Below are 24,906 nucleotides of genomic sequence, written 5' to 3' on the forward strand. Positions count from 1 at the left end.
TGAGTCTCCTAATCCATGAATATGGTATATTCTTCCATTGATGTAGGTCCTTTCTTTGAATACTGTTTTATAGTTTTCTGTTTATAGGTCTTATAAATCTCCTTTGAAATTTATTTTGAATACTTTTGGTTCTGTCATAAATTATATATTTTTACATTTTACATTCTAATTATTGTTATGGATATATAGAAATACAATTGTTTGCTAAATCTTCCAATTAATTTTAATTACTTATAAATTACCTCAGAATTTTTTTTTTTTTTTTTTTTGAGACAGAGTTTCACTCTTGTTGCCCAGGCTAGAGTGCAATGTTGCGATCTCAGCTCACCGCAACCTCCGCCTCCCTGGTTCAAGCGATTCTCCTGCCTCAGCCTCCTGAGTAGCTGGCATTACAGACATGCGCCACCACACCTGGCTAATTTTGTATTTTTAGTAGAGACAGGGTTTCTCCATGTTGGTCAGGCTGGTCTCGAACTCCTGAACTCAAGGGATCCACCAACCTCAGCCTTCCAAAGTGCATTACAGGCGTTAGCCACTGTGCCTGGCCTACTTTAGAATTTTTATGGACACAACAACAATGTCTCCTTCTTCCTTTATAATCCTTAGATATTTTTATTTCTTTTTCTTTTTTAATTTAAAAAAATTGTTAATTTTTTTTTTTTTTTTTTTTTTTTTTTAAAGAGATGGAGGTCTTACTATGTTGCCCAGATTAGTCTTGAACTCCTTGGCTCAAGTGATTCTCCTGTCCCAACCTCCCATGTAGTTGGGATTGCAGGCACAAGCCACCATAACCAGCCTATTTATTTTACTTACCTTAGTGTTGTGACTAGAATTTTCAGTATAATGTTGAATAGAAGTGATAGCAGACACGACTGCCTCATTAGCAATCTCGGGGGAAGATTCTCAGTATTTTACCCTTTAGGTATAATGTATGCTGGGGTTTCATGTAGATCAGTTTTATCAGGTTAAGAAAATTTCCTTCTTTTTTACATTTTTAAAAGTTTAAAAATCATGAATGGGTGTTGAGTCATCAGATGATTTTTAAAAAACTACTGAGATGATTGTATGATTTTATCTTTTATTTTTCTTACTCTAGTAATATGATCAATTACAATAATTGATCTTAAAATGTTAAACCAAACCTCTCATTATTGGGGGAAATATCCAGTATAGTTGTGACTATAACAATCTTTGTACATATGAATTTTTTCAGTTCATCTAAATTATCAAATTTATTATTGTAAAACTTTGCACAATAACTTAATTTTAAAATATTTTATTTATTTATTTATTTATTATTATTTTTTATTTATTTGAGACAGAGTCTTGCTCTGTTGCCCAGGCTGGAGTGCAGTGGCACGATCTTGACTCACTGCAACCTCCGCCTCCTGAGTTCAAGCAATTCTCATGCCTCAGCCTCCCAAGTAGCTGGGATTACAAGTGCCCACCACCACATCCTGCTAATTTTTGTATTTTCAATAGAGATGGGGTATCACCATGTTGGCCAGACTGGTCTGGAACTCCTGACCTCAAGTGATCCTGCCTCAGTCTCCCAAAGTGCTGGGATTACAGGTGTGAGCCACCATGCCTGGCCTAAAATATTTTTAATATCTGTAAGCTCTGTAGTGATGTCTCCTTCTTTTCACTTCAGATTTTGGTTATTTGTGCCTTCCACACAAAACCAGCTTTGGGAACTTTGATGAAGCTATCCATGGTCCTACCAGCCCACAAACCATCCATTATTTACACTCTGGGATTTTACTGCTTCCCTGGATTCTCCCTGGGAATGAGAATTCTAGATTTTTTTCAGATCCCACGAAACTATCTGCATTCTGTTGTCCTCCCCAGTACTTGGCCTGGGGGAAATATAACATAGGGTCCACCTTTCTAGGGAGCTACAATCTCTACGTCACTCCACTGCTTCTGACTCCCCGCAAGCCTTGTATGCCCACTGCACACATCTCTACTTACATCAGTCCAGGGATCTGTATATAATCTGAGGGACAGGGGAGTTTGCTCTCACTCTTTATACAATCGCCAACATTCCTCCATGACCTGAGGTTTTGACTGCCTTTTTTGAAATTCAAAACCAGGAAGAAATTCCTATTTTCTCTCTTGGCTGTCTCATTGCTTCCTTGAACTGAGTCAGGTCAGAGCACAGAGAAATGGGGTGAGTGGGTAGAGATGAGGCTTGGGAAGTAGGCAGGTGGGCTTCAGTACATCATTTAACCCCTCAGAGCCTCAATCTCCCTGGTTATAAAATGAAGGTAAAGGACCTTATCGTGTCTTTCTCACAGTGTAATGACAGAGGAAATAAATGTTCAAAAGCAAGGACACTTAAATAATGTTTATTTTATTATAAACTATACAAACCACTCAAAAGGATGTGTAAATATACATGTACAGTTTAAGCTATAATGGTACATAATTAATGTAAGAAATCTCTATAATAATAATAATGATAAAACAGACACCTGCGCTCACATCACTCAGTTTAAGAAATCACTGTACTTTAGAGGCTCCACGTGCATCTCGATCTCTTATTATGTTTCTCCCGAGAGATGGCCAGCATATTCAATTTTGTATTAATCATCTCTCTTTTCTGCTTACAGTTTTACTTTTTAAAAAGCCCGTAGCAATATGCTTTTCAAGTTTTGCCTATTTTTGAGCTTTATATAACTCAATTTCACTCTATGTCTTTTTATGTGATTTGCTTCTTTCATTTGACATTGTGTATAGTTATAATACATTCATTTCCACTGCTGTATAATATTCTGTTGTAGGAATATAACAGGATGGAGTATCATCCTGTTGATGGAACTTTGAATTGTTTCTAGTTGAATCACTTCAAAAAATGCTACAATACATATTCTTGTATGTGTCTCCACACCACAGCTGTAGCCTAATGCAGACTAAAGATTTTCTTTAGGAGTGAAATTGCTGAGTCTTAGGGTGCATATTTAACTCAAAAATATTATTTACTAGGTGCATTAGTTTCCTATTCCTGCTCTAATAAATTACTACAAACTTAGTGGTTTTTAAAGAACACACTTATTATCTTACAGTTTCAGAGACAGAAGTCCAAATTAGATCTCACTGGGCCAATCCAGGAGTCAGCAGGGCTGAGTTCCTCTGGAGGCTCTAGAGCAGAAAGTTTCTCAGCCCTTTTAAATGTCTAGAGGCTGCCTGCATGCCTTGGCTTATGACCCCTTCCTCCATCTTCAAAGCTATCAGTGTAGCATCTTCAAATCTCTCTCTGACTCTTCTTTCTCCCTCTTCCCCTTACAAAACCCTCATGAATACGTGAGGCCCACCAGATAATCCAATCTCCCCATCTCAAGGTCAACTGTTAAGCCACCTTAATTTCATGTGCAACATTGATTCCCTTTGGCCATGTAACCTAAGGTAGTCATAGGTTCTGGGGATTCGAATATGCACACCTTTGGGGGTGGGGTGGAGTTTCATTTTGCCTACTATACCAGGCAATACAGAAGTTTTTCCTAAAGCTGTTGAGCCTTTTTATGCTTCTGCCAGGGGAGGCCCAGGACTTTGCCCCTGCAAAAACAGCTTTTCAAATTTTAAATGTACTTATACTTTTAATTATTATTATATAATTATTATATAATTAATTATTAATTATTATTATTATTATTGAGACAGCGCATCGCTCTGTTGACCAGGCTGAAGTGCAGTGGCACAATCTTGGCTCACTGCAACCTCCACCTCCTGGATTCAAGCGATTCTCCTTCTTCAGCCTCCTGAGTGACAGGGACTATAGGCGCGCATCACCATGTCCTAATTTTTGTATTTTCAGTAGAGACGGGGTTTCTCCATGTTGGCCAGGCTGGTCTTGAACTCCCGACCTCAGGTGATCCACCTGCCTTGGCCTCCCAAAGTGCTGGGATTACAGGCATGAGCCACCACGCCCGGCCTAATATTTTTGATTATAATGTCTTTATTTTGAAATAGTATGATTCACACAAAGTTGCAGAAATAGTACAGAAATGTCCCCTTCACCCAGCTTTTACATGCACTTTATTTTTTGGAGAGTGTAGTTTTATGATATTTTATCACATGCACGCTAGAGTAACCATCACCACAGTCAGGATAAAGACCCCTTCAAACCCTAATCATGGTACAAATCTTAGTGATTGTCATGACAAGGCCAGCCCCTGAGGCCTCGTGTGTGTAAGAGGAATGGCTCAGAGCCAGAGGATGTTCTGGGGTGAGACCGCAGGGGAGGTAAAGAGAGGGTCAAGGCATCTGAGGTGTTGACCCACTGGGAGGTTAGCCTGCCTCCAGGGCTCCTGGTGAAGGTCACCTTGACCAAGACCTTCTCTATGCACCTGAGCACGCAGGGAGCAAGGAGACGCAACGCCTTTAACTCTTCCAGATTAATCCTCCTAAGTTGCAACAATATTGATATGCTATTATTTTCCATCTTTATTCATCCCCCGGCGAAGAAAGAATGACTCCCCCCAGGCCATTCATAATTGAAAAATGCTTTTAAGGCCTTTATGTGTTGAATACTAAATTTCGCGAGGTGCCTGCTTTATTGGGCCTCCAGTCACCGATGATACATTTGCTCCCTAATGTTCTTTAAGGAAAGGAGCTTGAGCGGTATGATGGATGTGTCCGATTGGAATCAATGCTCATTAGTGACTCCAGTGGCCAGGTGGGCCTGGGCTGCTTACTGGGTAAGGGACGGGCTCTCAGCAAGAGACAAGGGCGAGGCATGATGGCCGCCATTGGCCTTGGACTGGAACCAACCTTCCTTCCTTCCTTCCTTCCTTCCTTCCTTCCTTCCTTCCTTCCTTCCTTCCTTCCTTCCTTCCTTCCTTCTATCCTTCCCTCCTTCCTTCCTTAGTAGATTCTTACTCTGCCAACTGTGCCCCAGGCCCAATGCTAGATATAGGCCTGGATCAGGCCCAGACACCGTCCTCAAGAAGCTCCCAGGACACGCATATAAACATATAAAGACAATAGAGTGCTCTGTGTTTGACACTGAGTGTGCTTGGGGCCTGGGAGGCATGAAGAAGAGAGAGGTGAATTTTACCTGGGGGCTAGAGGTCAGAAAACACTTCCTATCAGAGGTGACAGTGGTGTGCAATCAATATGTGTGGTGTGAACGAAGGGACTCGCCAGTGGAGGAGGTGAGAGTCACGCGGGCACAGGCAAGGAGGTGTGACCCGGCCCGGGACGAGGTGAGCCATCAGCTGACTTCTTAGATAAGTCACCCAGGTGGCCAGAGCTGCAACCCTGTCAATCCAACTCATAGAATCCCTTACCTGACAAATAACAGAATAAGAGGGGCCCTCAGAAAATACCTGACCCCACCCCTCATGATTCTGATGGGCAACTGAGGCCCAGAGAGGGGACGGGACTTGTTCAAGGTCTCATAGTGGGGTGCTGGAGAGAGCCAGGACCCGGGGATGAGTCTCTGGCTGGATCACCTCAAGACTAAAGCTCTGCTTTGGTGCTGACCTTGGAAGTCTTAGTTTGTCATTGCATGAGAATGTGGGCTCGAGACTTGAAACTTCAAGTTCCCTCAACTTCCAAATGCTATGAAGACCAGAGAGAGAAAGGTCTGATATGAGGTCACCACAGCGAGTTAGTGACATAGGTGGTGGTTGCGGTGGTACAAATAAATTTAAGCCGAGTAAAAATAAGCGGAGAGAGGAGGCCAGCGTTCACTGTGCGCCTGGGGCAGTCTGCTCCTTACCTGCGTGCTCCGTTGAATCTCTAGCTAGCATTGGTGGTGCACAGTGTAGCTCCGGTTTTGCAAATGAGGAAACTGAGGATAGAGGCAGGGTGACTTGCCTGAGGTCATACAAGTGGAATCAGGATTTTAACCCAGTTTTTAAAAAATTATTATTATTATTATTATTTTGAGATGGAGTCTCACTCTGTCGTCCAGGCTGGAGTGCAGTGGCACGATCTCGGCTCACTGCAAGCTCCGCCTCCGGGTTCACACCATTCTCCTGCCTCAGCCTCCCGGGTAGCTGGGACTACAGGCTCCCGTCGCCACGCCTGGCTAATTTTTTTTTTTCGTATTTTTAGTAGAGACGGTTTCACCGTGTTAACCAGGATGGTCTTGATCTCCTGACCTCGTGATCCACCCACCTTGGCCTCCCAAAGTGCTGGGATTACAGGCGTGAGCCACCGCGCCCGGCAAAAAATTATTTTTTACTATTATTTTTTAAAAGTCAGGCCCTCTCTCTGTTGCCCAGGCTGGAGTGCAGTGGCATGATTTTGGCTCACTGCAGCCTCAACCTCCTGGTCTCAAGCAGTCCTCCCACTTCAGCCTCTCAAGTAGTTGGGACTACATGTGTGCACCACTATGCCAAGCTAATTTTTAAAAAAATGTTTATTTTTTATAGAGATGAGATTTTGCCCTGTTGCACAGGCTGCTCAAACTCCTGGCCTTAAGCAGCATTCCTGCCTTGGCCTCCCAAAGTGCTGGGATTACAGGTGTGAGCCACTGCACCTGGCCTGAACCCAGTTTTTTGAAAATGTCAAAGCCCCTGTGCTTTCTCCTGTCCCGGGCTGTCCCCTTATGTGTCTCAAAGAGAAGCTGAGGCTCAGACACGGGAGAGCTGCCCCCTCTAGAGTTCCTAAAGGGCCTCAGTCCAGGGTCTCTGACCATCCTCCATGAGGTGTTAAAACCTGTCCGATAGTAAAGTGACCAGATAGACCTGGTCCTTTGTCCTCCCCTGAGGAGGCTGATGCTCAGCCTCCACCCAAAGCTCTGGGGTTGGGGGAGGGTGCCGCAGGGAGACAGCTGCCAGGATGGGCAGAGGGGCAGGGCCAGTGCCCAAGCTCTGCCTCTCCAAGGGCCTCCCTGGGCAGGCCTCTCTCCTCACGGCCTGCTAAGGATCCAGGAGGTCTTGGTCTAGCACAGACCTGGCATGCAGGTGCTAGGGGGGCAGTTAGGCCCCTGACCCCTGCAGCTGGCTGTGAGCCTCACACCTGAGCTGTGGGCTTGGGATCTAGTCTCTTTTCCCCGAGTGGCACCACCCCAGTGGTCCATGTGGGCCATGTGTCTGCAGTCACTTGCCCCCTCCTTAGGCCCAGGGAGCCAGCCACAAGTTGAACAGGCCCCTGGCAGTCATAGAGTCCAGCTGGTCTCATTCACAGGCTGCCTTAACTCAGCAAACCTCAGGCCTGGGGCCCTCATCCAGCACACCTTCTCAATGCGTCCAGCCGCTATATCGAGGCCCCTCCAGCATGGACCCGGATATGGCCAGGCCAGCTGCCCAGAAGGAGCAGTGGTTTCTTGGGGTCCCCCAACCCAAGAGACAGGCAGCCTGGTCTCCTTCCTTCCTTGATCCATCTCTGCCCCTCCAAGATACTCTTTCTCTTCCTCAAGATGCTGCAATTCTCACTTTGGGGTCTTTCCCCAAATCTTTGAGTGGCCCTCGGCTTGTAGCTCAAACGTCACATCCCTAGCTGGGATCTCCGGGCTAAAGCAGCGTCCCTTGCCCCAGTCACTTTCTGCCACATCACCCTGTGTTGTTCTCTTTAAGGCATCGCGTCTCTGAAATCACTTTGTTGACGTGTGTGTTGATGTGTGTGTTTACCTGTGTGTTATCCATCTCCCCCGTAGGGAAGTTGTATTTAGCACGGGTTAAATGAGTGAAGGAAGAAAGAGTGAACGAGTGAGTGGATCATGGCCTGACTCTTGCTCAGAGCTTAGAAGGGGCACTCTGACTCAGTGGGCTTAAATCCCTGCCCTGCCACTAACTAGCTGAGCGAATAGTAAACAAGCGACCTCACGTCTCTGGGCCTCTGTTTTCCCTTCATCAAAGTGGGACCAGTGACAGCTTCCTCCTAAGGAATGGGAGAGTGAACACAGAGGTCAGGTGAGGGTCTCAGGACGCAGTGAGAGCTCACTGCCAGGGGTGATGAATTGCTGGGCAAAGAACATTTCCTCAGGGTATGTGGGGCTGGGGTCGGGGCAGGCTGAGTGTAGTGAGTGAATTCAGAAGCAGCGGAAACCTTGGATTCTGGTCCTAGCAGCTCCTTGCTGGCCATGTGACTTTGGTCTAATGACTGTTCCAGCCCTCAGTTTCTCCATCAGAGTCATGGGAAGACTCATTTTTCATGAAGACATACAAGAGAAGGTTTGGGAGCACACATGAGACATGTATCTGTGGGGCAGAGGGAGAAGGAGCACACACTTGGGTGTCTGATGGGCCTGGGCTCGTGCCTCGGCTTGGAGAACCACCAGCTGTGTGGCCTTAACTACAGTGAAGGTGGGCCCCATTGACAGTGAGACCTGCCTTGAGGGTGCCAGCTCCAGGCCTGCCCTTGGGTGCTTGCAGGAGGCGCTAAGTAGAGACAGATGGTAAAGGAACAATGTTGGCCCAGCAGGGAGAGTACACTCACACAGGAGGCCCGGGGGCTGTGGGAACCAGCCCTAACCCTGTGTGTCCCTAACCCAGATGCTGGGTCAAGGAAGGTTTCCCAGAGGAGGCAGCACTGAAGCCAAGACCCAAAGGGCGAGGAGGAGCTGGCCAGTGATAGAGTGAGGAATGGGGAAGGGGAGTGCCAGGCAGGAGAAACAGCTGTGCAAAGGCCTGGAGGTGAGCAAGAGCTTGTTTTCCATAGGTCCCATCTGATAGGTCTCCACTCCCTCCCAGGAGACTCCTGTTGTGGAACACCCCAGCCTAAAGTGGAAGCTGTGGATCTCTGAACTCAGGCAATTGGCCATCAGTATTTGCCTCAGTCTGCTCAGTCTGCTCTGGTTGCTGTAAAAAAAAAAAAACACCACAGATGGGATGCTTAAATAACACATAGTTACTTCTCACAGCTCTAGAGTCTGAGAAGTTCAAGATTAAGGTGCTGGCCAATTTGGTTCCCGGTGAGGGCTCCCTTCCTGTCTTGCAGATGGCCACCTTCTCACTGTGTCTGCATGTGGTGGAGAAAGAGTGATTTCTCCCTCTTCCTCTTCTCATAAGGGCACTAATCCCATCAGGAGGGGCCAGCCTCAAGACTGCATTTAACCCTAATTACCTCCCAAAGCTCCCATTCCAAGTACCATTATGTTGTGGGGGTTGGACTCCAACCAATGAATGTTTGCAGGGACACAATTCAGTCCATAGCTGCATTTGTTGGAGGTCTGAGGGCCAAGTAGGAGTACATGGGATCTGGAAGGACCCTCAGTGGTTTTATTCTAGAGGGTCAGCGTCATGAGGGCAGGTGCTGTGTCTGTCTGGGGCCCAGAACACAGTGTGGCACATGACAGGTGCTTGGGACATACTTGTTAAATGGAAGGAGGAATCCAGCACCCTCCTATTAGATGGAGAAACTGAGGCTGAGCTAGCTAGGGCAAAGGGCATGTCCAGCATCATACTGAAGGCTGACGGCCACACTGGGAAAAGGGCTGCCCCTCAGACCAGTTCAGCTCCACTTACATCCTTTTATTTGATAATTATTTATTAATACCTACTGTATCCCGGGTAGGATTTCAGTGTAGGGGGTACAGCAGTGAGCAAAACCGACAGTGTCTGATTTCATGGAGCCTACTCTATGGGGGAGAGGTGGGCAATAAACAAGATTAAGAATTAAAATAGATAGGATATCAGGTGCTGATAGATGCCGTGGAGAAAAGGAGTAGATCCAGAGGGGAGAGACAATGAAGAGAGGGCTGGGGTCCTTAAAACAGACATGTCAGGGAAGGCATCTCTGGGAAGGTGACATTTGAGCAAGGCCTAAAGAAGAATGGTGATTTAAAACTATGCTCCCAAATTCCTTGATATTTTTCCCTTCAAGAGATGAGTTTAGGCCAGGCACTGTGGCTCATGCCTGTAATTCCAGCACTTTGGGAGGCTGAGGTGGGTGGATCACCTGAGGTCAAGGGTTCAAGACCAGCCTGGCCAATATGGCGAAACCCTGTCTCTACTAAAAATACAAAAAATTACCTGGATGTGGTGGCAGATGCCTGTAGTCCCAGCTACTTGGGAGGCCGAAGCAGGAGAATCGCTTGAACCCAGGAAGTGGAGGTTGCAGTGAACAGAGATTGTGCCACTGCACTCTAGCCTGGGTGACAGAGCAAGACTTCATCTCATTTAAAAAAAAAAAAAAAAAAAAAAAAGAGATGAGCTCAATTTTCTTCCGTTGGAGTGTGAACTGAACTTGGAGACTCACTTCAAACCAGTAGAATGTGCCACAAACCATGGCCTATGACTTCCGAGGGTAGGTCATGAAATACGTTGCAGTTTCTGGTTTGCTGTTTCTCTTGGATGACCTGCTCTGGGCAAAACCAGCTGCCATGCCATGGAGAGGCCCACCTAGAGAGGAACCTTCTTCCAGCAGCCAGGGAGGAACCGAGGCTTCCTGCCAGCAGCCTTGTGAATACACCATCTGGGAAGAGGACCCTTCTGCCCCAGTCAAGCTTTCAGATGGCTGCAGCCGCTGCCAACATTCCCACAGCAGTATCATCTGAGGGCCTGAGCCCGAATCAGCCACTCCTGGCTTTCTGGCCCACAGAGACAATGTGATAATAAATGCTTGTTGCTTTAAGCTACTAAATTTTGGGATAACTTGTTATGCAGCAGTAGACAAATACAGAAAGTGAACAGTCAACCGCAGGGAAACGGGGGGTGGCAGTGACCAGCAGAGGGAGTAGCAGGAGCAAAGGCCCTGAGCCTCCATGTAGGGAAGGTAAAGACAGCACCTGTGGCCCAGCCCCCATCTGGTTGGGCCTCAGTGTCTTCGTTTGCCACCAGTGCTCTCTTGACCCCTTGAGGGATGTTATTGGATGAGAAATTTGGTGACCGACCCAGGAAGGCTCAGAGAAGTTAGGGACTTGCTCAGCCACATGGCCAGTTGTGGTGAACCTGAGATGCGGGCTCACTCCAAGTAGGCATCTTCTGTGTTATGGCCACTGACACTGATTTCTGACCCCTTCCCCCACCTCCTGGATCAGACTTCCCAGAGGAGGGGCCTGGAATCCCCACTTTTATCACTTCCTGGGTGATTTGGATCCATGCTCCTGATGGCGAGCTCCTGCCCTGCAGACCTTGGTTTCCTTGGGTTCTCTGCAACTCCTGATCTCCTTCACCCCTCCCAGCCAAGACCATCTCATCCTTCAGAACCTACCCCAGCATTACCTCCTCTAGGGAGCCTTCCCCCTACCCTTCCCTGATCCCCAGGGTCAGAACTCCCAGCCACAGGTGGGTCCTGAGCCCTGCTCTGGCCTCTCTTCCACAGAGGTATTAATGATTGTCCATGTCATTGCTCTAAAACACTGGCTCACCATTATTCATTTAGATGTCTGAGTCCCTGAGGTTGGAGAACATGTATGCCGTACCCCGCATAAGCCCAAAAGCCAGTGTAGGGCCTGGAGCCTCGTAGACTCTCAGTACAGTGTTCTGGATAGGAGAAAAATCAACGGATGGAAAAAAACTGGAAGAAAGGAAGAAAAGGATAGGAGGAAGATGGGGAGAAGATGAAGGAGGGATAAGAGGAGAGACAGGAAAATTGGGAGGAGGGATGAGAGGAAGAATGGGGTTGAGAGGCGGGATAGGAGGAGGGACAGGAAGAACCAGGAGGAGGGTAGGAGGAGGAATAGGGAGAGTCCAAAAGAAGGTTTAGAGGAGGGATGACAAGGGGCTGGAGAGTGAGACGGTGGGTAGGAGGAAGGTTGGGAGGAGAGGGACGGGGAAATGAATGAATGAATGAGTATCTGAGTGGGTAAACACAGTCTCTCCAACCACCGTGGCTCCCGTCTACCCAGACAGGAGTTGCAACTTGCCATAACTCCAGGCAGGCTCGGCTAAGTTAACCAGGCCTCTGTTTTACTAACGCCCTCTTTTGTAGCAGAGGCAATTAGAGCTAACTGGCTATCAGCTTCTCCCCAGGCAGCCCCACCTGCCCTGTCCTGTCCCATTAACTTCCAATTCAACAGCCATCCCTGACCTGCAATGTATAATGAAAGACATTCAAAATATATCCAAATGGCATGAGTATTGATTTATTAATGCTGGGGAATGTTGCTCTAATTGAATTGAGATCCAGGAAGTAAGTTAATGTAGCTGACGGTGCTACAGGAATTGAATTACCCCAGGGCCCAGAATTATTACCTTTTCACTCTCTTTGTTGTCAGTGGGATAAATAACAAATCAATTGACAATTCACCCCGGTGGCAAGAAAAAAAGGCCCACGGAGCCCTGGGCACAGGGCTGGGGAACAGGCATGGGTGTGGGGTGAGGAGCTTCCTGGAGGAGGTGGAGCAGGAAGGGGAGCAGAGGAGGGTTTGCCCCTAAGCTTAGAACCCTCCCTGGACTCCCTTCTCTTGCCAGCTTCTCTATTCTAGTAGCCAGACTTCCATAACCCACAAGCTTCCCAGGCTAGAATGGCCATTTCTGCCCACTGAGGGCATCCCTCATTGCCTCTCTGGGGTCCAGAGAGTGGGATGAAGTTGCCCCAAGTCACTCAGAGAGTCTCCCGTAATTCTCACCACATCCCTGGCCTGGCCTCTGTTTGCTCATCCTCAGGTGTCTGCACCTGGTCCCTCTCCTTCTCCCTCCCGCCCTGGGCTTTCCATCCCTAAGGGTCCTCTGTGGTTGGAGGCCTCCACTGGGCAAGGGTTTCTGTCCCTCTCTGGAAGACCCGATGTTCCTTTCACCTTGCCGCGGAGAGATTCGGTGCAAGAATCCTGGAAATGTTTGAGAGGAAGAAAGATTCTGGTTTGCTCCATTGTAAGGAAGAACCCCAGGAGTGAGGCCAAGAGGTTACAGCTTCAACTAGCATCTTCCTTAAAATCTCCGGCACCCCTCTTCCCCATTGTATCTTCCAGCTTTCTCTCTGCCTCACCTCCAGTGCCACACCTTTTGGGGGCGTGGCAGTCTCTTCAAAATAGAGGCTTGTGGACAAAGGCATGTCTGGTTTGCAAACTCAGGAATGCTTGTTGCTAGTTTTGCAAGCTTATTGAATTCTCACCTCGGAGCCTCAGTTTGCCCACCCATCAAATAAGAGCAAACCCCCCTTGAACCTCACACACTGGTGGCTCAGAAGTGCTGTAGAAAACACCCAGCTGTCAACGACGGCAGGGCTGGCGAGTGGCTGCCAGGGACCACATGCTCCTCCTGCCAGACGCCTCCAGCCCTCAGCTGTCCAAATGGGTGTCTGCAGCCCGGCTGGCCGTGTTCTGGTCAAGGAAGAGAAAGGCTGAGTTAATTAAATCAACAGCTAACAGTGCAGGTTACCCACAAAAGTGAACTTTAGTGCCCCTAAAACCACTGACCAAAGGAGGGCTGGGAAAAAAAAAAGAAACCACAGTTGGAGTAAAATGGAAAAAGAAATCATCAGCTCTCCATCACTTCAGCTGGCCACAGGTATCAGAATATTAATTGGTCTTTGACTCGATTTGGCTGTGGGAGTCAGGGCAGGCTGTGGCTTCGGGGAGCCCGACAGCGCCATGGGGCCAGCGCAGGGCAGGCTGGGAGCTCACTGGCCGCAGGGGAGGGGAGAGGGGCGGGAGCCTGGGGCCCAGAAGGATGCACTTGTGAGCAGGGGTGTGGGCGGGCGTGAGTGTGGAAGTGGGTGTGGGTGCCCTGTGGGTGTGAGGCGTGGGAGGCACGTGTGACTGTGGTGAGCAGGCCGTGCCACACGCAGCGTCACTTGAAAAGAGCCCAAACTGTGCTGGGCGCAGAAAAGCTCTCCAGGCACGCTGGCTGTTGTTCTCATCTGGTTCTCACAACAGCTCCAGCAAGGAGGCAATTCCGTGAAGGAGGCGTGCAGGCTCGCAGACAGGGCTTGCCAAGTCTCTCCGGAGAGCTCCCGCAGCAGCTGCAGCAGTCACCACACAGATCATGATATGGTTAGTTCATATTTAGGAAGTGACTGGTGGGACTTGAGCCCAGTGCCAGGCACAGAGGAGGCACTGGAAGCATTTGGGTTGAATTTGCTCAGACTCTCAATGTGTGCTCTGGACAGGCACCGGTGCCCGGCCCAGGCCCTGCACGCTTTTCCGGTGGCTTCTCAGGAGTCAGCCTGCAGCAGCCAGCGGTGGGTATCCACACCACGGCGGAGAGATCAGAGTTGCACTGTGGGGAGTGGCTTTCTTTCGGCTGCAGCTGCTGCTTGGTGTTCTCTTCAGCTCATGGCCCATGGGCACAGAGACGGTATCCTGCCCTTCCACCTGCTGCCCACCCGTTACATGTGCCCATGGAACGTAAGAAGAGCAAGTCACCTATCCAAAGGGCATCCCCACTGCTGGGAGCAGGGTCAGTGGAACCCATGAGTGGTGTGGAGAGGCAGCAAGCGCCCAGCAGACTCTCAGGAGCACCTGGATGCACTTTGAATTTGGGGGAGTCAGGAGGATGCAGTCTCTTTGCAGAGGTGCCCTCTGTGCCTGGACAGAGGCCTTCACCAAGGAAGGTCTGCTCGACTCCCCAGCCCTCTTTCTTGATCCTGAGACACTGTGGGCAAGAAGGGCTCTTAGATCACTTGTCTGGCCCTTCAGTTCATAAAGGAAGTGATGAAGCACAGAGAGGGGAAGGGACTTGCTTGAGGTCACACAGCAAGTCAGAACGCAGGGCTCTGCGTTTCCAGCGCCAGGCCTCTCAGACTTCCATGCTTCCAGGGGCTGTGTCGGTGTCATTAAAATCATAGTGCAAGTGACAAAGTGGCAACTGACATTGGCTTTAGTGTCAGGAAGGCAAGAGGGTGTGCCGGAGACTGTGGCAGACTGGAGAGTCCATGTCTGATCCCAGGGAGAGGGGCTGCCACCAGCGGGCAGGTGGGCTTCCTTCTGCCAGAGCTTCTGCTATTGCCAGCAAAGTTGAAAATCTGGATTTTCATGTGATGTGAAGTTTTACAATTGTTAAATGTTGACAAAGCTAAAAAAAACTCAAAAGCATGGTGACATGCAAAGCAAAATGACTTGTTTGCCACCTGTGGGCTGCAAGCTTGCCACCTTGGGGCTGTCTTTCTGTGGGGCTTGGTGGGTGGAGTTGTGGGAGGAGGTGAAAGGCCTAGATGCTGCCAAGAGGATCTGAGCTTTGAGGCACTGTTGTCTGATTATATTCATTCATTCATTCACCCTCTTGGTCTGGACTTGGCTGTCTCTCTTCCTTGTTTCAGGGGGTCTGCCTTCCCTTTGGCAAAATAACCTTGTCTGAGATTCCCAACATCCCAGCAACCAGCCTACAGGCAATGAAGGATTTCCAGGGAACATGGGAACCTGCTGGTACCTCTCCTTGTGTCTTTCTGGATAAGGGTCAAGGGCTTTCTTGGTGCGGTGGAGAGTGAAGCTGAGCTATAGGGCCCACTCTAGACAGACCTAACCCCTAGTCCTGGTCCCATTCCTATCCTGGAGATTAAAATTTGGGATTGGCAGGTCAGGTTTGAATCCAGGCTCTGCCACTAACAAGCTGTGTGACCTTAAACCCATGACTACCCCTCTCCGAGCCTTGGAAAGAAGACCCTGCAGATGCCTGGCCTGTGTCCCCTTGGCATTCACTTTTTCCCATTTGGTGCTGCTTACTGCACACACCATGCCTCTGTGCCTGAGGGCATTTCCTCTCTGTATGAGTGAAATCAATGCTCAAGGGCTTTGAGCCCTGGAACAAACACGCCCCCTGAAGCAGCCCTTGGGCAGTATGGCATTAAGGTGTCAGTGGACAAATATCCCAGCCCCCTGGCCCCTCATTTGGGATGATCCTGGGGTATATTCCACGCTGTCTTCCAATAAGCCCCAACCACTTCGGTTGCCCACAGCGGTCATTTGTTTAATGACTCAGCCTTTTATGACTTTCTTCCCTTCCCTGTCTCGTTTCTCCTCTTCCTTACCAGTATTTCCTGGTATCATCTCTGAAATGCACTACTCACAGGGAAGCGAGCTCTCACCTAAGGGCTGCTTCTGGGGGAAACTGTACTAAGAACCTCAGTTTATGCAGCTGTCAAATGGGTCCACTTACCATCGCTTCAGAATTGCTGTGAGGGTAAATAACTTACTGCATACGTAAAATGCCTGGGAGCTGCCTGGCACACTGCTAGCCTTTCTCCCGGGTTCAAGCAATTCTCCTGCCTCAACTTCCTGAGTAACTAGGATTACAGGTGCCCACTACCACGCACGGCTAATTTTTTGTATTTTTAGTGGAGATGGGGTTTCACCACGTTGGGCAGGCTGGTCTCAAACTCCTGACCTCAGGCCATCCGCCCACCTCGGCCTCCCAAAGTGCTGGGATTACCGGCGTGAGCCACCGGGCCTGGCCAGATGGTAGGTTTTACTGTTGTTGATGAAGTCGTTGTGACATTGGGCTAACCCCCAGGTCCCAAGGTCAGGTCCATTAGGGCAGTGTCGATGCGGGGGCCTGGCTGCGGCAGGAGGGCCTCAGGGGCTGACTTGTGTGCTGAGGATGAAAGGGGCAGGAAAGATGGTGGCCTCTGTGGTGGGGACAGTGGGGTCTGGGTAGCAAGAGGGTTGGGCCCCCAGGGAAGCCCACTGGCACCACCCCTGCCCCCAGACCTCAGAGTTATTATTGAAAATGGTGCTAATGGGGCCGAGCCCAGCTGTCACCATCAAGGAGGTGGGCACCGCAATGGGAGGGGCAGAGGATGAAGGGGACCCTGTAGCCTGGTGTGCCCCGTGGCTACCTCATGCTTTAGGAGTTGCCTGAGCTGAGTCTCCAGCAGGGGCAAGGTTTAAGAGACACAGAGTCTGCTGAACTCAGCACAGGAGACTTCTGGGGCAGTGGTGCAAAGGACGGTACCCCGGCTGTCTCCCTGGAAGAGCACATACAAGATCTTCGACTTGCCCAGATTCTGGGGAGGCCACAGAGGTCAAGATCCCAGTAGGTTCTTGAACCAGAAACTTGGTCAAGACACTCCCCACCGCCCGCCCCCTAATCAGTTTCCTCATCTTTAAAATGGAACTAAAAAGAATCCCACGGACTTCCTAGGGTTGTTTTGAAGTGTTCATAAAATACAATTGAGCCAGAGCAGCATGGGCAACTCCTTCCCTAGGAAAGAGCATGGCCTCCCCTCTCTGCCCAGGCCCTCAGCTTGTCCCTCTCTCTGCCTCTGACCTTCTGCCTGCCCGTGCCATGGCCTGGAGCGTGGGGGTGCCGCACCAACATCTTCTTCCGACTTACCTGCCTTAGGCTGCAAACCTCGCACAAACTCAGGAGGCCTATGGCTGCAGCAGAATCTTTATGTCCGAAGGGATGTAGCTCCCTTTGGGATAAAGGGTTTAGGGTGACCCCAAAGCCTTTAAGGAATGAGGTTCCAGGTGAATCTCTTGTCCTCAATCAGTAGTATCCACCCCTGCCACTAACAGACACCCCCCGCCCTCCCCCCACACACACATGTTCTCTCTCCGAATCCTGCATGAACCTCCTGGGAGAGCCGTCCTGGACTTGGTCTCTGAGTTCTCACAGCCAGAATCACCCTCTCCTGCTTCACAGCCACCTTGCTCAAGAATCCTAAATCCAGCACCTGAGAGTGCGCAAATCCCCGTCGTGTACTCAACTCTCTCACTTGCTTGACAGAATCGCCCCTTGAGGGTTGCAGTTCACAGTTAAGATTCCCATTTTGCAGATAAGAAAACTGAGCCAGTCACTAGGACTAGGGTGAGGCAGGCAAGATGCCTGGGGTGTAAAATCTAAGGAGGTGCTTGCGGTGTGGCACCTACCCGGTGTATCACACTTGCTCCTTCAAATGATAAAAGGTTTTGTAGCTACCATGGTTCATCAGAAAACTTAGCCTTTTTATAAACGTGATACCGGCACTCGTGGGAGCCTGGGGGTGAGCCGCCTTGTGACCCTCACTTGACTCATCCTCGCCCTGGGCCACTGAGTCCTGGCTCTGAAGCTGAGGCTGGAGGGGCTCCAGGACCCGCCCGAGTGTCTCAGTGAGGAGGTGGCAGAGCTGTCACCAAGGCCCCTTTTCCCTAACCCTGGGCTGGGGCTCTTTCCTTTACACCGCAGTGAGATAATATTTTTGGATGGAGGGATTTTTAGTGGGGAAAACGACCCTGGTAGAAGGAAGATGGGTTTGTGTGGGGTTTGGGTTTCTGGTTAAATACAAGACCTGGAAGTGCACCAGGAGTCTGTCCAGGAACGGCTGGGAAAACCCTTCGTGCACATGGCGTGGGGCCCCGTGTGGGGGTTTGCAATTCTGATGATTCTTATCAGTCTTCCAGAAGGAGGGGACAGCTCAGCATTGGGAGGTACTAGTGTCCTCAGGGCTGTGGGAACAGGACTATTTGGCAGAATCTGGTAACACTAACAAGTGCACAAACCCTGAGGCGCAGCCATCCCACCTCTAGAAGTAACTGGAATGACTGCTGATGCTCCCGACACGGCAGGCGTTGTTCTTAGTGCTACAGACGTGATAACTCATTGCATGCTCACAGGGGCCTCTGAGGTAGGTGCAGTTATTGTCCCCATTTTCCAGATGGGGAAACTGAACTCCAGGGAGACTGACCTGTCCGAGGTCACTCAGCCCATAAGTGGCACAGCCAACTCCTGTAACTGTGCTCTGAGCAGCCGTCTTTGGAAGCGTTTGCCTGAGGGTGATCACACTCTCAGGACTGCAGAATGTTCACAAAGAGGGGAACCGCATCAGTGCCTCGGACAGGGGGGCCACACCCTCCAGAACATCCCACAGTCCTCCCGGACTGTGGAACAGAATGCACGCAAACTGCACACTGTTCCCCCGTGCTTTCTACTGACACTATATATGACTATATATTAACGGGAAAAAAGGAATGTGCTACTCTGTACCTGAGCCCATTTGTTTAAGAGAAAAAGCAAAAGCACACACAGCTCTCTAAGCATTGAACGGGCGGGGGTATCCGGACCAGGTAAGTGCCGGTGCCGAGGCTGCCTCTAGGGATTGGTGGGTATGGAGAACCAGCTCTGGGAATGTGGGCAGTGGGCAGTGATCTGTAACAAGGAGCCAGTGTTACTTTTCTAATTAATCAGGAAACACGTATTTTTTAAAAGAAAAGGTATAAAAGAATCTTCAAAATGTGTCCTGAGGGGCCACCCTTAAGTTTTGGCTTTCAGACTCCGTGTGGGGGCCTCTGCCTCAATAACTCAGGCCTGTCCTCATGGAGAGGGGAGGGACCAACGTGTCACAAGGAAAGATTTCTGCTTTTTGACTTTCTCAGCTCACCCTTTAGCCTGGGGCAGCTGAGGGGCTGGGGGCGTGTTGACCCATCTTCTGCTGATGGCCTCAGTGGCAGAGGGCAGTGGGCCAGGACCCTGGACTCTTCCTGGGAGCCCTCACCCTTCCTAGGTCCTGACGTCCCTCCTCTCTCCTTCCTGCCCAACCCCAACCACTTGTGTACACTTGGGGGTATTGCTTTCCTCTGGCCTCAGTTTTCTCACCTGCAGCATGGGAATAATTTCTCCCCTAACCTTGCTCTAAGGGTGAAATAAAATGCACTTGAGAACTGTCAAGAAGGGAAAGATTGGAGGAATAATTACAGTTTTTATTTAGTAGTAGCCTTTTGGATCAGAGAGATCTGGATTTGAATTCTAGCTCTCCCACTGACTAGCTATGAACAAGAGAGTGAACCTCTGGCCTGTTTCTTCATCTGCGAAATAGAAATAAAAGTAAGTAATTTGCAGAGTTGAAATAGAAATTCAATGAACTAATTTAGGGAAGCCTTCAGCCTGGCTCGTGGCATACAGTAAGTGCTCAATAGTTGGTTGTTGTGATAAGGAGGAAGGGGCAAGGAGCTGCCTGGTTGGGGTGCCTGCGGGCATTAGTGGCTGTGCTGCCGGGAGGGAGGACGGCCAGTGCGAAGGGCGGACACTCGGGAAGCTGGGCCTTCTTTCTGCCGTGACTTTGAGAAGGGGAACCAGGGCTGGGGTTTGGCAGGAGGAGTGTGGCCACTATGGCGAGTCCCACAGTCCGAACCTGGGGGCTGCTCTCCCACCACACACTGGTGGGCCGTCGGGGAATGGAGAAGTTAAGAGCCGTCTCCTGGGCAGGGCCAGACAGGCCTGGCCAAGGGTGGAAAATCCCTCTGGTCAGAAGACCTGAGGAGTGGGAAATGCTGGCCCCAGGCCTGGCCACCTGCGCCCCCCACAATCCTCAATCTCACACCCGCTGCCCAGGCCCCAGGCTTCCCCAGCTCCACCCCACCAGGTCAACTGAGGCCAGGTTAATCTTCCTGAGGCCCAGCCGGGACCGGCGACTTTGCTGGTCAGGCCTCTCAGTGGCTCCCCAGTGTTCACAGACCCACCTCCTCACCCTGGCCTTCTGAGCCTGCCTCAGTGCACCTTCAACTTACCTTCAGCCTTCCCAGTGTGGCTGGAGGGGCAGCCTGAGGCTCGACTGCCCTGGAGTCTCCCGGGCTGACGGGGGACAGCCCTCCCTTCCCCAGCTTTGCCCCAATCCGGCATCCTAGACGTCTCCCCTGCATGGAGTACGCACTGGCGCCTGTAGGGACAGCACTTCCCAGCTTATGCAGTGGATCACCCATAGTCCCCCTGCACAGCAAGGCGGGGACTGGGACCTCCAGGTAGCAGCCATGGAGATGGCCCTGCAGCTCCCTTTCAGGAGATGCTGCCCAGAGCGCAGCGACTGAGTTGCCAGCTCTCTGGACCCACATTTCCCTGGAGGCCACACGCCCTGCCCCAGTTTCTTCCTACCCTCCCTTCCCGAGCACAGTGGAGGTGTCACACCTACACCCTGGCCTGGAGCCCCCTCTGCCTGCTCCTGTTCTCTCTCCTGGTTAATCTGCCCAGGGTCTCCCCCAAGAGGCCTCTCACCCATCTCACCCCATCCTGGTGCCTGTTTATCAGAGGCCCAAACCAATGCACCCATTCAATAGCGGGGAAAACAGAAACAGAAGTGAGAAGTGACTTCCCAAAGCCACACAACTAATTATGGCCAGATCCAGGTCCAGAACCCAGGTTTCTTCCTTCTGGCACTTTTCCCCATGGCCTCACCCCCTTGATCAAATACTGGGATCCAGTGCCGGGACAGCCTCCCTCACAGGGACCAAGGCTGCCCTGGAGGCGCTGAACTCAGGCAAGCGATCCTTACCTGAACCTACATCTCCAGAGATCTGGCCTCCTGCCCCCAGGAGCCAACACTCTCTCCCCAGTGGTGGTCGGGGCTCAGGTCCTGTTGCCTTTAGGGGTCCTGCTGGGATGGGGAGGACTGTCTGCAGGGAGCCTGGGCGCCTGAGCCACTGGCTTTTAAAGCTGCACAACATTATTAAGTCCAGGCCGCAGCAGGAGGGGCGGGTGGGCGCTGGGGCAGGGACGACAGGCCCTAATGGCTTCTGAACGACTCTCTGTCGCCATTTCCCACTTCTGGGCAGGGCAGGGCAGGGGCTGAGGGCTCCGCCTGCGGGGAGGGGCCACCGTCGGGTGGGAGCTCTGGGGAGTCTGATCTTGCACTTGGGAGGCTGCCCTTTGTGAAAGAGGCCATCTGACCAGCTCCACCGTTCATTATCAAGGGCCTCATTCTCCAGGGAGGGAAGGCAAGGCCCTGGGTGCAGGGACTCACTCAAGGCCACAAGCTGAACCAGCACAAGAGGCTTCCTGACCGCCTTTGCCCCTTGCAGTGATGTGCCCCTCGCCCCAGCCTGCACTGCATCAGATTCTCTCCCCCTCTTCCCAGACCCAGGCCAACCATCTCCATCATCTCCCTGGAAGGAGGCAGGGCTGCGGCTCCTCCCAGGGAGAAAATAATCCAGCGCAGCCAGCACTTCTGCCTGCTTGACTCCCTCATTTCAGTGGGGGTTTATCTTCATCACAAGACACACTCCTGTTACACATAAGTAATGCTATGTTAGCTTCTGCTCTCCAGGTGAATCACGAACCCAGGAGTTCCCAATTCTGCATCTCCCTTCTTGCAGTCATTCTCCCCGGCCCCCTCCTCTCCGTCCCTCCAGCACGACAAGCCTGTCCCTCCACTGGGCTTCAGCTGGGCCCTGCTCCACCTGCTCCCCATGCCCCACCACGGAGTTCCGCTCATCCCCCACACCCCAGCTCCAGGGCCACGCCTTTGGAAAGGCACCCCGCCCCGAACCCTTGATACAGTGAGGCCCCCCACATGTCTGTTCCTGACACCCATTCCTGTTTGTCGTAATTATACTCATTGTCAGTACATTTGGGATTCTTTGGTTCATGTGTTTCTCTCTGAGCACACAGGGTCAGCTCTTGTTGTGTTTACAGTAGCATATGATAATAATGAAAGGAAGGAAGGGAGGGAGGGAGAAGAAAAAAGGGGAGGGGGAGGGGAGAGGAGGAAAGGGAAGGGAGGAAGGGAGGGAGGGAAGGAGGAAGGAAGAATGGATGGATGGGTGGAAGGAAGGAGAAAGGAGGGGAGGTGGAGGAAAGGGAAGGAAAGGGAAAGGAGGGAGGAAGGGAGGGAAGGAGGAAAGAAGGAGGGAAGGAAGGAAGGAAGGAGAAAGGAGGGGAGGGGGAGCAAAGGGGAAGAAAGGGAAGGGAGGAAGGGAGAGAGGAAGGAAGGAAAGAAAAAAGGAGAAGTGAGGAGAGGGGGAGGGGAGGGAAGGGGAGGGAAAGAAAGGGAAGGGAGGAAGGGAGGGAGGAAGGAAGGAAGGAAGGAAGGAAGAAGGGAAGGAAGGATAGAAATTGAGATTCGGGATATAGACTATCAAGCACACACAGAAAGGCAAGATGATTGCTTGAGTTGAGTTCCAAATTTGTCTTTGAGCTTCCCAGCAGCCAAAGCAAAAAGGAAGATATGGTCAGTGACATGAGTGTTGGTGTCAGAAAGGGGGAACCCACCAGTTCCTCAAGGAAGTCCAGCTGTTTGTGGGAGAGTGCTTGGTGGCAGGGTGGCTGGGGTCCTCAGCACCTCTGTGTGTGTGCACTCATGGATTTCTCGAGGCAGTCTGTGGGTGAAAGCTGAGACTCTGCTGAGCAACGGTGTGGGCCATGGCTCGCCCAGGGGAATGGGTGCGTGGTGCGCTCACTCCCCTACCCCGTGCGCTCCCAAATGCTCATGGTCAAGGGTGATCATCCCAGCCTGGGGGCCCAGCTCCATGTTTGGCTCTTGGCAAAGCCTGGCTCTCAGAAGATCCTAGGCTGTGCCCCAAGGAGTCACCTCTGGCCTGGGAGAAGGGCCACCTGTGACTGCAGGGTGTGGAGTGTGGTGGTGGAGGGTGGGCCCTGGAGTCAGCCTCATTTACACGCCTATTCCAGCTCTGCCATTTCCCACAGGTTCCCTCCCCTTGCCCTGCTTCCTTCCTCCTTTGTGGAATGAGATTGTCACAGCACCGCCCTCTGGACGATGCTGGAAGGATTGAATGAGACAAAGCACATCCAGGGATCAACATCATAGGAGCCCAAGACATGTCAGCACTTGTTAGGGTCATCATAACTAGAGGTGCCCAGTGCCAAAGCCACAAGGTTCTCACCAAAGAGGCAGAGACTTGGTGAGAGGAATGTTTGCTTCTGAAACGAAAAAACCCCGGGGGGACATTTCTTCTGGTGGAATTGTAGACACTGTTGCCTTTGACATCTCCCATGGACTTGCTCTGAACTTGGTTTCTCTGGAAGGAAGTAAACTGAGGCTCAGAGCCACAGCCTTGGGCATGCCTACAATGTATGTGCGGGGATGGGGGTGGATGGAGATGGGATGGACCATTTAGGAAGATAAAAAATACCAGGTATCAGGCAAACACCCAGGCTCAGATATACCTAGGAGGGGCTCTAGGAGTTCTGGAGAGAAGGGGACCATGCAGGAGGCCAAGAAGGGGTCCCAGGGGTGAACTAGGAAGAAGGGTAGGATTCAGGTGCCAGGAGGGAGGAGAAGGGCATTGAAGGTGCAGAATTTATCCAGGGACAGCCATGGGAGCAGCTGCCACCTGGTGCGGGACTCGACCCTGACTGAGCTTTGTCATGTGTGCTTACGGTCGTCACAGCACACGTATGAGGAAACTGAGGCACGGGGAGACTAAGAAACCTGCCTGAGGTCACATAGCTTGTGTCTGGTCTGCTCAGGCTGCCATAACAAAATGCCATGGACTGGGTGGCTTAAATAACAGAAATTTATTTCTCACAGTTCGGGAGGTTGGGAGGTCCAAGATCAAGGTGCTGGCAAGGTAGGCTTCATCACGAGAGAGGTTTCACCCTTCTCTTGGCTGTGGGCTGCTGCCATCTCACTTTGTGTGTGCATGGAGAGAGGGAATGAGTCCTCTGGTGTCTCTTCTTAAGAGGACACTAATCCCAGTGGAACAGGGTCCCACCCTTAGGACCTCGTTTAACCTTAATTACTCCCTTAGGGGTCCCACCCCCAAATATAGCCACAGTGGGGGAGATGGCCTGTGAATTTGGGGGTCACAAATGTTCAGTCCATAACTTGCTATCGAATCCCTTGGTCCTAGCATTGGTTTAACCAGGTGCCAAGTCGAGATCTGAATCCAGAGCGTCTGTCCACAGCCCTGGCCTTGAGCACACATGTCGTGGGGGGATGAGTGGTTGGGGCTCCCAGGCTCAGGGGTGCCTGGACAGAGTGAGGTCTTGCCAGTGCCAAGGAGTGTCTGGGTTGAGCAGCGGCAGCAGCAGCCATGTAGAGGCAGAAGTGGAGGAGGGAGCTTCCCCAGGAAGATCAAGGATCGATGGAGAGTAAGGAGAGCTGGTCTGGGCAGGGTGAGACACTCATTAGTGGGAGGCCCAGCTGGCCGGCTGCTCCAGACCGTGAACTTGGCAAAGGGCAGCCACCCAGGGGCAGAGGGTGGCCTGTCCATGCAGATGGGGCTCCCGAGGGGGTCCTGGCCAGATCAATGCGGGCAGCCTGGTCGATGACAGCTTAGCAGGCCCTGGGGACAAGACTCTGGCTCCCTACACAGGGGGATCATAACAGCACTCATGTGGTCTCAGAGCATGTGCTAAGCACTTCCCAGGCCACGGGTACTGTTGCAGAAGTCCTCAATCAAGTCCACCGCCTTAGGTGCTCCACAAA

Source organism: Chlorocebus sabaeus, chromosome 20 (genome assembly GCF_047675955.1).
Source record: "Chlorocebus sabaeus isolate Y175 chromosome 20, mChlSab1.0.hap1, whole genome shotgun sequence".
NCBI classification, from domain to species: domain Eukaryota; kingdom Metazoa; phylum Chordata; class Mammalia; order Primates; family Cercopithecidae; genus Chlorocebus; species Chlorocebus sabaeus.